This window comes from Carcharhinus amblyrhynchos, chromosome 22, assembly GCF_965287045.1.
Source record: "Carcharhinus amblyrhynchos chromosome 22, sCarAmb.v2.hapA, whole genome shotgun sequence".
Taxonomy (NCBI): Eukaryota; Metazoa; Chordata; class Chondrichthyes; order Carcharhiniformes; family Carcharhinidae; genus Carcharhinus; species Carcharhinus amblyrhynchos.
The window spans coordinates 47,242,802-47,255,385 of NC_137345.1; the positions used below are offsets into that span (position 1 = coordinate 47,242,802).

At 45.4% G+C, this 12,584-nt stretch overlaps 1 protein-coding gene across 4 annotated transcripts in view; it reads left to right on the forward strand.

The window, feature by feature from the left end:
• LOC145357125 (tetraspanin-18B-like) overlaps positions 1-12,584 on the forward strand; it is a 127,078-nt gene that overhangs the window by 77,959 nt on the left and 36,535 nt on the right. Inside the window, exon 1 of one of the 4 annotated variants that reach the window (XM_080210282.1) lies at positions 5,480-5,584. The exons of the other annotated variants lie outside the window; for them this stretch is intronic. The gene's annotated coding sequence lies outside the window, so the exon portion shown is untranslated. Of the gene's footprint in view, positions 1-5,479; positions 5,585-12,584 lie in introns of those variants that run through there. 4 annotated transcript variants of the gene reach the window in all.

The window sequence follows — 12,584 nt, forward strand, 5'->3', positions numbered from 1 at the left end:
GTACTGGGGGAGAGATAGTCAGAGGATCATAGAATCCATACAGTGCAGAAGGAGGCCATTCGGCCCATCGAGTCTGCACCAATAACAATCTCACCCAGGTCCTAACCCCACATATTTACCCCGCTAATCTCTCTAACCTACATACCCGGAACGCTCAGTGGCAATTTAGCACGGCCAATCCACCTAACCCGCACATCTTTGGAGTATGGGAGGAAACTGGAGACACGGAGAGAAAATGCAAATTCCGCACAGACAGTGACCTGAGGCCGGAATTGAATCCGGGACCCTGGCACTGTGAGAAAGCAGCGCTAACCACTGTGCCACTGTGCTGCCCTAAGGATTCCAACCTCTTTCTGATGCTACATCACATGAACACAACAGATATACATTTCTGAAGCTTCAATCCATCTGCCCAACCTGGATGGTCCAATTACATTAATACACTTTATTTACTTTGTCCAATAGCGTTCTATCTTCAAGCAGAATTAGGAATTCATTGGTCAACCAAACATAAGAACATAAGAAATAGGAGCAGGAGTAGGCCATCTAGCCCTTCGAGCCTGCCCCGCCATTCAATAAGATCATGGTTGATCTGTCGTGTCTCAGTTCCACCTTCCCGCCCTCTCCCCATAACCCTTAATCCCCTCTCTTATCAAAAACCCATCAACCCGCGTCTTAAAAATATTTAGTGAGGCAGCCTCTACCACTTCAATGGGCAGAGAATTCCAGAGATTCACCACCCTTTGAGTGAAGAAGATCCTCCTCAACTCCGTTCTAAACCGCCCCCCCTTTATCTTGAGGCTGTGCCCTCTAGTCCTACTGTCCTTTCTGAGCAGGAAGAGTCTCTCCACCTCTATCCTATCCATCCCATTCATCATCTTATACGTCTCAATGAGATCTCCCCTCATTCTTCTAAACTCTAACGAGTACAAGCCTAGTTTATTCAGCCTCTCCTCATAGTTCAACCCCCTCAACTCCGGTATCAGCCTAGTAAACCTCCTCTGCACTCCCTCCAAGGCCAAAATGTCCTTGCGTAAGTGTGGCGACCAAAACTGCACACAGTACTCCAGCTGCGGCCTCACCAATGCCCTATACAGCTGCAGCAAGACCTCCCTACTTTTATATTCAATCCCCCTCGCTATGAAGGCCAGCATCCCATTCGCCTTCCTGACCACCTGCTGCACCTGCAGGCTGGGTTTTTGCGACTCATGCACAAGGACCCCGAGGTCCCTCTGCACCGTCGCCTGCTGCAGTTTTTCGCCATGTAAGTAATAGTCCTTCCTACCATTATTCCTACCAAAGTGGACAACTTCACACTTGCCAACATTAAATTCCATTTGCCATTTCCTGGCCCATTCGCCCAGCCTATCTAGATCCCTCTGCAGACTGTCCACACCTTCTGCACAATTTGCCGTTCCACCAATCTTGGTGTCATCAGCAAATTTCGACACCATACACTCGGTTCCCTCCTCCAGATCATCTATATAAATGGTAAATAGCTGAGGCCCCAGCACTGACCCTGGGGCACTCCACTAGTCACCAACCGCCAATCCGAATAGCACCCATTGACCCCCACTCTCTGCCTCCTATTTGACAGCCAATCCCCTATCCACGCTAACACCCTACCCCCAACTCCATGCCCCCTGACCTTCTGTAATAACCTCTTGTGCGGCACCTTATCAAACGCCTTCTGAAAATCCAGAAAGACCACATCCACCGGCTCTCCTCTATCCACCGCCCTAGACACATCCTCATAGAACTCCAATAAATTCGTCAGTCACAACTTCCCCTTAACAAAACCGTGCTGCGTCTGCTCTATCAAACAATTCTCCTCAAGATGCCTCATTATTTTTTCCTTGGTCACGGATTCTAACATTTTATCTACAACAGACGTTAAACTAACCAGCCTATAATTCCCTGCCTTTTGCCTGCCACCCTTCTTAAACAACGGCGTAACATTAGCCGTTTTCCAATCTTCCGGCACTTCCCCGGAATCCAGCGACGTTTGGAAAATAATCACCAAGGCATCCACTATCACCTCCGCTATTTCTTTCAGAACCCTTGGATGCATTCCATCTGGTCCTGGGGACTTGTCCACAATCAGTCCCTCCAGTCTTTCGAGCACCGCCTCTCTAGTAACAATAATGTCATTCAGGCCCTCCACTCCTACCATCTTTCCATCGCTAACACCCGGCAAAGTATTCACATCCTCCTCTGTGAAGACCAAAACAAAAACAAACCCAATGGTTTTCTTCCCCCCATTGCCTAGAAACTTTACCTGTGCAAATCTGGTAGGTTCAAGGGTTGCTCCTAATACCTGCAGTCCTGGGAATGAGAAGAAAGTCATCTTTCTTGTCTGTTTTCTACGTACTTCTCGGTGGAGGCTGAATATGTCTATTCATTGCAGTGAGAGGCTGAATCTTTGCATTTATTTTCAATAACCTTGTAGCTTGTAGCTGCCTAGCCTGCCCCTGATAATAGGGTATATGCTTCATTGTTCCAAAAGAATGTGGTCTGTCTAATTAAACTCAGTTCTCATTGTGCCAAGGGGTAAATTGCTTGTTGGCCAACGCTTGCAAGTAAATACAAAAATGCAGTTTAAATCTATAATATTCGTTCAAAAATGATTATATATATGCTTATGCAGACAATATCTTTGTATAATATATAAGTGAGGCACATTCTGATACCTTTGATAAATGTGTAAGGCACACTGGTCCCTATTTTAAACTAATCTACTTTGTTTTGGTAGTCTTCAAAAAGCAGGAGTTTCTGCATCCTTTGCTACATTGCCCTTCATCGTAGGGGAGAGTACAGGAGTAAAGGTGTCTTGCTGCCTTGGTGAGACTGCACCAGGAGCACTATGTACAGTTTTGGTCACCTTATCAAAGGAAAGATCTACTTGCTGTGGAGGGAGTGCAGCAGATGCTCACCGGACTAATCCCTGGGATGGCAGGTTTGTCTAATGAGGAGAGATTGAGCAAGCTGTGCCTGCATTGTCTAGAGTTTCAAAAACTGAGAGATGGTCTCACTGAAACGTACAAAATGATGATAGAGTGCGACTGGGTAGATACGGGCAGGATGCGTTCCCTGGCTGGTAGCTGTAGAACCAGGGGACACAGTCGCTGAGTGAGGGGCAGGCCATATCCCTTCACTCAGAGAGCAGTCAATCTTTGGAATCCACCTCCCCAGAGGGCTGTGAAAGCTCAATTATTGAGCAAGTTCAAGACAGGAATTGATAGATATCTGGATACTAATGAAATCAAGGGATAGTGTGTGAAAGTGGTGTTGAGAGAGCAGATCAGCAATGATTTAGCTGAGTAGTGCGACAGACTCGGTGAGTAGAGTGACCTGCTCCTGTTCCTACGGATGCATACTTACCAGCTAACATGAGTACTGCACTAGCAATCTCAACTGGAGGAACTGGTCAGGAAATAGTGTTGTAGGAACAGGAGTTCAGCCCCTCAAACCTGTTCTCCCATTCAATTAGATCACAGATAATCTGTATCTTAATACCTTGATTTTGCAGCACTTAAATCCTTGCTGAAGGTATTGTGGCACAGTGGGTTGCAATCCTGCGCCTGAGGTAGAAGCTATGGGTTCAAGACCCACTCCAGGACATGTTGGTCAGGGAAGGTGTGGTCATTACGCAGCCAAACAGGTCAACTGGTGAATCTTTCCAATGTACGACAGTGAAATCCCTGTTAGCCACGCGATTATAACAATGTTGGAGCCTTCATTGTTCGTAGCTCCAGGCGGCAACATTTAAAAAAAAATTTTTATTCGTGTTACAAGTACATTAACACTGCAATGAAGTTACTGTGAAAATTCCCTAGTCGTTACGCTCCAGTGCCTGTTCGGGTACACTGAGGGAGAATTTAGCATGGCCAATGCACCCTAACCAGCACATCTTCTGTACTGGGGGGTCAGCGGCACGCTGGTTAGCATTCCTGCCTCTCAGCACCAGGGACCCATGTTGAATTCTGGCCTCGGGTCACTGTCTGCGTGGAGTTTGCACATTCTCCCCGTGTCTGTGTGGGTTTCCTACGGGTGCTCCAGTTTCCTCCCACAGTCCCAAAGATGTGTGGGTTAGGTAGATTGACCATGCTAAATTGCCCCTTAGTGTCAGAGGGGTTAGCAAGATAAATGTGTGGGGTTTCGGGAATAGGGCCTGAATGGGATTGTCGTCAGTACAGAGTCGATGGGCCGAATGGCCTCCTTCTGTACTGTAAGGATTCTATGAAACTGGAGCACCTGGAGGAAACCCATTCCGACACGGGGAGAACGTGCAGTCTCTGCACAGACAGTAACCCAAGCCGGGAATCATACCCGGGTCCCTGACGCTGTGAGGCAGCAGTACCAACCACTGTGCCACCGTAACACCATGCATGGAAAAGTACGCTGTCCTTAGGGGGCCGGTTGACCCAGTTGGCTGGTTGGCTGCTATGGATCAGATTGGTACTAGCAGCACTGGCTCTGATTGCTGGGGTGGATTCAGGACCTGTATCCTTGCCCTACCCATGGTGGAGGTTGTGGAGCTGTGGGTTGGACCTGTCTTTCAGGATAGGCAGAGAAATCCGTCCTTTTCCTCAATCTTTCAGCTTTCCTGAAGAAGTACATTCTTTGTCCTTTGCTGCTCTCTGGAGCTCATTGGCCTGTAACATTAAAGAAATTGTGTTGCGAATTCAAGATTAGATGTAGGGCATTTGTATTTGATTCGTGGTGGGGTCGGGGGGGGCGATCACTCCCCCCCACCCCTCCCCTGCAGCTATGAAGAACCTTTCCATGGCAGATTACTTATGAAATTAATTATTGGAAGATATATGCTTTGCTCCGAAGGACCCTTTATCTATCGTTCCTCCGCAATATTCTCACGCTTTACTGTTTTCAGGGAAGAGCACACATCTTGTGGAAGTTTTTATAAAGGGTTGTTGAGTTGGTGGGGAAGATAAGGAGGAGGAATGTGAGAATTACTCAAGAGTTGCCGCGTAGACATTAATATAGAACTGGAAAAATAATTCAGTAGTAGAGCCTCTTTTTCTTAAGTGCGGTGTTACTTGTTCTCAAACCACAATCAGTACAAGGTTTGAATTTTGTTGTTTTTAAAAAAAGGCATTAAGTAGATCTCCCCCGAGCCCTATATAGAAAAAGCAACTGCAGAGAGAAAAACCAACTCCTTCTCTCCAGGAATAAAAACATTACTGACTTTAATCAGCTGGGTCAGTTGCTACCTCCTTCTGCATTAAGGGAAAAGAAACACCTTGTAAACTCCGTTTTCGTTTTCATTGCAGTTAATAAAAAGCTTGAGCTCACAGCAACTTCCACCCTTATCTCTCTTATCTCCTCCTCTGCATGTTTCGCTCTGCAGAGTGCCTGGCGGTGGGCTTGGTCACCGAGTGCAGCAGCGTCGAGGGAAAGGGCTGCCCGCTCCCCACCCTCGGTGTTGCCCCCTGTCGTGATCCATTATAATGTGATGGATGCTTAGCCTTGTGCGTGCCGCCAGTGTTATGCTTGCTAAGTGTTTGAAATTGTATGAAAATATTAGATTCCCAGCACTAAAGACACGGACTGACAACAAAAAAAGGTGAGTTGAATTGAGTGCCACTAGGCTGTGAAATATCATGCATTTATAATAATTAAATTCTCTTCAGATATTGGAGTTCTCCTTGATGTGTTCGTATATATGATATATATGTGTGAGAGTGTGTCTGTATACTTATATATATTTATTATATATACGCAGAGTATAAACTATTTAGTGTAAGGGAGACACTTGCCTGGATTGTTGATCACAGACTCTAAGACTTTAGTCTCTGACTGCTGGACAGGGACACCCTGTATGAACTAAAACAGTCCCTTTATCTCAATATTCCTATTAATCAAATATTGTGACCGTACAGGGATTTTCTGCAGATGCTGGCTTTGTTAATGCTATAATTCACAGTGATTGATTTTCTCCACTGCAAATTCTGAGATGCTGCTGTAGTTTTGCTCTCTTGGACGTATTTCCTTAACTGCCAGTGTTACAGATCCAAGTAGTGTGGAGCCCAGATTGAACGGACAGGAGGAGTGCAGCAAGGCTGGACAAGTTTACCTATTTAAACAATGCGAGGCTCAGAATCAGTCTGCTGGTGACTGCCTTGACCACTGTAATTATCAAGATCTGCCTGTTTGCTATCGGTGGGTGACAGGGTGTGAAACACTGGTGAGGTGCTTGTTACTGAAGCAATCACTGTGTGCAGTTTTCAATCCGGCAATATCTGGGGCCTTGCACTGCTGAGGGATAAGTATTAATAACTTGAAGTTTGGGACTGTGCAGCGCATGGGGAAGGGATGGCATGGTGGCACAGTGGTTAGCACTGCTACCTCACAGTGCCAGGGATTTGGATTTGATTCCAGCTTTGGGTGACTGTCTGTGTGGGGTCTGCATGCTCTCCCCCGTACTCCGGTTCCCTCCCACCCTCCAAAGATGTGCAGGATAGTTTCACTGGCCATGCTAAATTGGGCTTAAGTGTCCCAAGATGCATAGGTTAGATGGATTAGCGAGATAAATGTGTGGGGTTATGAGGGTAGGGTAGGGGAAAGGGCCTGGGTATGATGCTGTGCCAGAGAGAGTTGATTCAGACTCGATGGGCCGAATGGCCTCTTTCTGCACTGTAGGGATTGTATGAAATGGCAAAGGCTGTGATTACACAGGGAGAGGTATGGTTCGGAAGCTCAAAGCGGTAACACCCACATAGCTGTGCTTGAACAACTGTTCCTCTGCAAGCATTTTACGAAAATTAAAATATGTCATCAATAATTGATGAAGGAATCCATATGTTAGGTCAACTTGAGAACAGGCTGTGTTTGTGGGGTCTGAGATCAGTTGTGAGCAGTGAAAGAATGTAACTGTCAGAATATTCCATTACATTTTCCTGATGTTGTTTTGTAATGAGGGGCAGGACTGGACGATTTAATTTCTGTTTGCTGTGCACACTCGGTTTGTTGTATTAATTGCCCCTTTTAGATTATCCCCCACCGCCCCTGCCCCAGCCATTATTCTGAAAGGGAAAAGCAATAAACTGCGGATGCTGGAAAATCTCAGCTGGTCAGGCAGCATCGCGGCAAAGAGAGAGAGAGAGTTAACATTTCATCACAAAAAACACTCCTTTTTGAAACTTGAAGCTTAAAGAAACCGTTTCAATGGGCTAACGTCGCTGTATTAATAAAGTGATAGGACCTTCACTGTAACTGCACAGAAAATCTGTCTAATATGTCCCACTAAAGGACTTTAGCTGTGACTGCAAGCGATTAACTCTCTGTCTTTCTTCCCAATTCAAACCTTGTTTGTTCCTTGTTAAAGCAAACCTGGTTAATGATTGAAAGGCATATTCAGTTCGGCAGAAGTTAAAGATTCCAAGGCATGATTGAAGAAGAGCAGCTGTCTCCTCTTTCTCACCGTCAGACACTGCTCTTTATTTTGTTGTGGTGGGATCTTGCTGTTTATAAAATGGCGGCTGTATTTGCATTACCGTGACTGCTCTTCAAAATAATTCACTGCATGTGAAGCACAGGCAAAATATTTTAGGACATCTCTGAGAAATATACTACAGAGGTACAAGTCTGTCCAATGTGGAGACTGGATTGGTATTGAGGTTGATAACCTGATGAGGATCCTGTGCTGAAATATCTATGGTTTTTATACACAGTGTTGAGTTTTAATTACTCTTATTCACTTCATTTGAACATATGCATTAGGAACAGGGCTCGACCATTCAGGACAGCACGGTGGTGCAGTAGTCAGCACGGCTGCCTTACAGCGCCAGGGACCAGTGTTTGATTTTGGCCTTGAGTGACATTTGTGTGGAGTTTGCACATTCTCCCTGTGTCTATGTGGGTTTCGCCCAGTTACTATGGTTTCCCCTCACAGTCCAAAGATGTGCAGGTTAGGTGGACTGGCCACGCTCAATTGTGCTTTAGTGCCCCAAGGTGTGTTGGTTAGATGGATTGGCCATGGTAAATGGGCAGGTTTATGGGGATAGGGCAGAGGTCTGGGTGGAATGATGCTCTTTTAGAGAGCCGGTGCAGATTCAATGGGCTGAATGGCTTTTATCTGCACTTCAGGGATGCTATGAATCAATCAGTTCAGCCTGCTCCACTATTCATTACAACCAGCCCCAGGAATTGAGCTTCCCCAATTGCCATTGGTCCAAATAAGAGTCCTGGATTTGTCACCAAACTACCCAAACCTGGGCGAGGAGGAATGACTGGCTCCATGTGTTTATTTAACCGACCCTCGTCGTATGAGGAATGTTTGGGGACTCTGGGTTTGTACTCATCCAAGTTTAGAAGGATGAGGGGGGTTCTTATTGAAACTTATAGGATACTGCAATGATTGGATAGAGTGGACGTGGAGAAGATGTTTCCACTAGTAGGAAAAATTAGAACGAGAGGGAACAACCTCAGGCTAAAGGGACGATCCTTCAAAACAGAGATGGGGAGGAATTTCTTCAGCCAGAGAGTGGGGAATCTGTGGAACTCTTTGCCGCAGTAGGTTGTGGAGGCCGGGTCATTGAGTGTCTTTAAGACAGAGATAGAGAGGTTCTTGATTAATAAGGGGATCAGAGGTTATGGGGAAAAGACAAGAGAATGGGGGTGAGAAAAATATCAGCCATGATTGAAGACTCGATGGGCCGAGTGGCCTATTTCTGTTCCTATGTCTTATGATCTTATGGTCTCTGCTGATAGCAACAAATGTTTAATCTAACCTGGTTCTGTTATCTTTGAATATCTTTTCTAGACCCAATAGTCATGTTTAAAAAGGAGACAAGTTAACCAGATGTTCTTGAGTTAAGATAGAGCAAGTTTTTTTAATTATAAAGGTAAGGGAAAATAGTAAAACACATGCATCTACTTTTATACAGATTAGAAGTAAGAATTGAGTCCAATAGTAAGTAAATACAAATAAAACATGATATAGAACAGTCCTTGACTTGTGAGGTGTAGATGATGAAGTGTTTGGCCATTACAGATTAATTCCAGTGTAGCTGACTTCTGCAGACAAGTAGTTGATTCTTTGATTCAGATGTCCTGCGGTTTGATGGATATTTCAGTTTTTTTGAGCTGTAATTTTTTTTTGTTGCTGCTTGACTTCCACAGTCAGAGAGAGAGAGTTTTTAGATATCTCTGCAAAAGGTGACTATTTCTTTTTTTGCAGGGACACTATATCACACACACGAACACACACGCACACACTGACACACAGACACACAGACACACACGCACATGCACACGCACACACACACATGCACACACAGACACATGTACACACACACGCACACACAGACACACACATACAGACACACACACGCTCACACAGACACACACACGTGCGCACACACACACACACGCACACAGACACACACAGACACACACACACATGCACACACAGACACACGCACACACAGACACATGCACACACAGACACATACACGCACGCACGCACAGACACACACTAGCTTTTAACCCCCCTGTTTGTATATTCCAATTGGAAACCTGGAATACACTGGTTCATCTAGACAATTGCACCTAAGGTCTTTGAGATGAGATAGATGTCATGTTCCTTTATCTTTACTGGAGATGATAATCAGTCTTTGGATGTTTTTAGAAATACCTTCTGCAGAAACTCCTGTGGGATGTTTTCTAAAGGACAAAGGAATTTGAGTAGCTAACTATACCTTCTCAGCCTTCTGTTGGGTTTGTGCTCATTTTAAAGTATAAAACTCAGGTCTTGTTAAAGTTCAATATTTCTGTGTATTTATTCCATAGCTTTTATCCCGCCCATCATTATAACACACTCAACAAGATCTTAATTAATCTGATTGTGGCCTCAAATCCACATTCTCCCACTCCCTTGTTAGCCAAAACTGTAATTATCTCAGCTTTAAACACACTGAATGTCTCTGCCTCCATCACTCTCTAACGCTCAGAGAGAAAAAACATCTTCTCATCTCTCTCCTAAACTACACTCGTTGGACAGCCTGCAGCACCTTCCTGGCCTTCCGCTGGCATCTGCCGGAGGAGGGGGGACAGGCTCAGATGGATCTCTGGTTTGGGGGGAAGGTGGTGGAGATTCTCCCAAGTCCATCCTCCCCCCATCCTCTACCACCACCCCCACTGCCCCCCCCAACCAGAGATATCTCCTGATTTCTTTATTAATCAAGAACCTATCTACCTCTGGCTTAAAGACACTCAGTGACCCGGCCTCCACAGCCTTCTGCGGCAAAGAGTTCCACAGATTCATCACTCTCTGGCTGAAGAAATTCCTCCTCATCTCTGTTTTAAAGGATCATCCCTTTAGCTTGAGATTGTGCCCTCTGGTTCTAGTTTTTCCTACTAGTGGAAACATCCTCTCTACGTCCACTCTATCCAGGCCTCGCTGTATCCTGTAAGTTTCAATAAGATTCTTCCTCATCCTTCTAGACTCCAATGAGTACAGACCCAGAGTCCTCAACCATTCCTCATATGACAAGCTCTTCATTCCTGGGATCATTCTTGTGAATCTTGTTTGGACCCTTTCCAAGGCCAGCACATCCTTCCTTAGATAATGGGCCCAAAACTGCTCGCAATACTCCAAATGGGGTCTGACCAGAGTTTTAGCCTTAGAAGTACATCCCTGCTCTTGTACTCTAGCCCTCTCGACATGAATGCTAACATTGCATTTGCCTTCCTAACTGCCGACTGAATCTGCAGGTTAACCTTCAGAGAATCTTGAACAGTGACCCCCAAGTCCCTTTGTGTTTCTGTGTTAACTCATAATTGATCTTCCAGCATTGTCCAGGGTTGAGTAGATGCTTTCCTTTCTGCTTCTAACGGTCCCCTATTGATGTGATGAAGACATTCATTGTCAATCACTGTCATTATTATCATTACTGCCTACTTGTTGTGCTAGTGATTGCAAGATCACCGGGTGGGATTGTGTGGTTGGTACAGACTTGATGGGCCGAATGGCTTCCTTCTGGTCCATACACTGGATTGAATGGAGTCTTTCAATTCATCGCTGGATCTTTTGTTGTCAGGGCTTTGATATTTCTGTTCAGCCCCAGCATGGGCAGGGTCCACTAACGGAACTCTTTCCACTGAGAAACACCTACAGAACCTAATGGCTCAGCAGTCTTGTAGCCCTCAGTCAGGTTGGTTTCTTCAGCTTGATTCTGCCTTTCTGGTTATTTACTGTCACGTTACACATCCCCCTTCAATTACCCACTCTGTTGGAGTATTGATCCATGAGGGGGACTTTCAGACTGGGTCCCCAACTTCACTGCAGCCGCTTCTCCCAGCTGTTTGCCAATGTTACCCCAAGCTTTACAGCTTTTCTTGTTGCACAACAATGTCCCTGCTTTACGATTGCACCCATTGAAGGCAGAGTTTCAACTAGCCACTGCTGCCATGCTCTGCACCACTGCCACTATTTATGTTACTGACTCTTAAGACAAATGTACTGAACACTATGGGGGGCATAGTGGCATTGTGGTTAGCACTGCTGCCTCACAGCTACCAGGGGTTCGATTCCCAGCTTGGGTTACTGTCTGCATGGAGCCTGCACATTCTCCCCATCCCTGTGTGGGTTTCCTCCGGGTGCTCCAGTTTCCTCCCACAGTCCAAAGACGTGTGGGTTAGGAGCATTGGGCCATGCTAAATTCTCCCTCAGTGTACCCAAAGAGGCGACTAGGGGATTTTCACATTAGCTTCATTGCAGTGTTAATGTAAGCCTACTTGTGACACTAATAAATAAACTCAAACAAGGGGGCAAATTTTCTCATCCCAGCCACAACGGGAATCATCGGGAAAGTTTCATGCACTATTTAAAGATCTGTTGACCCAGGGTGAGATTTCTGGTCTTGGGGAAAGTGTAATCAAAAAATCCCACCCAAGGACAATGATTAGCTATTTAAATGAAGGATTCTTAATGCAGAATGTGAAGAATTGAGGAGAGCTGTTCATGCACATGTTAAATTAGCTGTGTGGAATTTGCATGTCCTCCTGTGTCTGTGTGGGTTTCCATCAGGTGCTCTGGTTTCCTCCCACAGTCTGAAAGACGTGCTGGTTAGGTACATTGGCCGTGCTAAATTCTCCCTCAGTGTACCCGAACAGGTGCTGGAATGTGGCAACTAGGGGATTTTCACATTGCAATGTTAATGTAAGCCTTACTTGTGACTAATAAATAAACCTTACTTTACCTGCCAACCGGTACATTCTAATGACTGTATCACATGTAAACTTGCATCATTTTCTGTGATGAAGTATACTGGGCAATTTACATACTCAGCAATATGAAACTAGAACTAGAGGGCATGGCCTCAAAATAAGGGGGAGCAGATTTAGGACTGAGTTGAGGAGGAACTTCTTCACACAAAGGGTTGTGAATCTGTGGAATTCCCTGCCCAGTTGAGGCTCCCTCATTGAATGTTTTTAAGGCAAGGATAGATAGATTTTTGAACAGTAAAGGAATTAAGGGTTATGGTGAGCGGGCGGGTAAGTGGAGCTGGGTACATGAAAAGATCAGCTATGACCTTATTGAATGGCGGAGCAGGCTCGAGGGG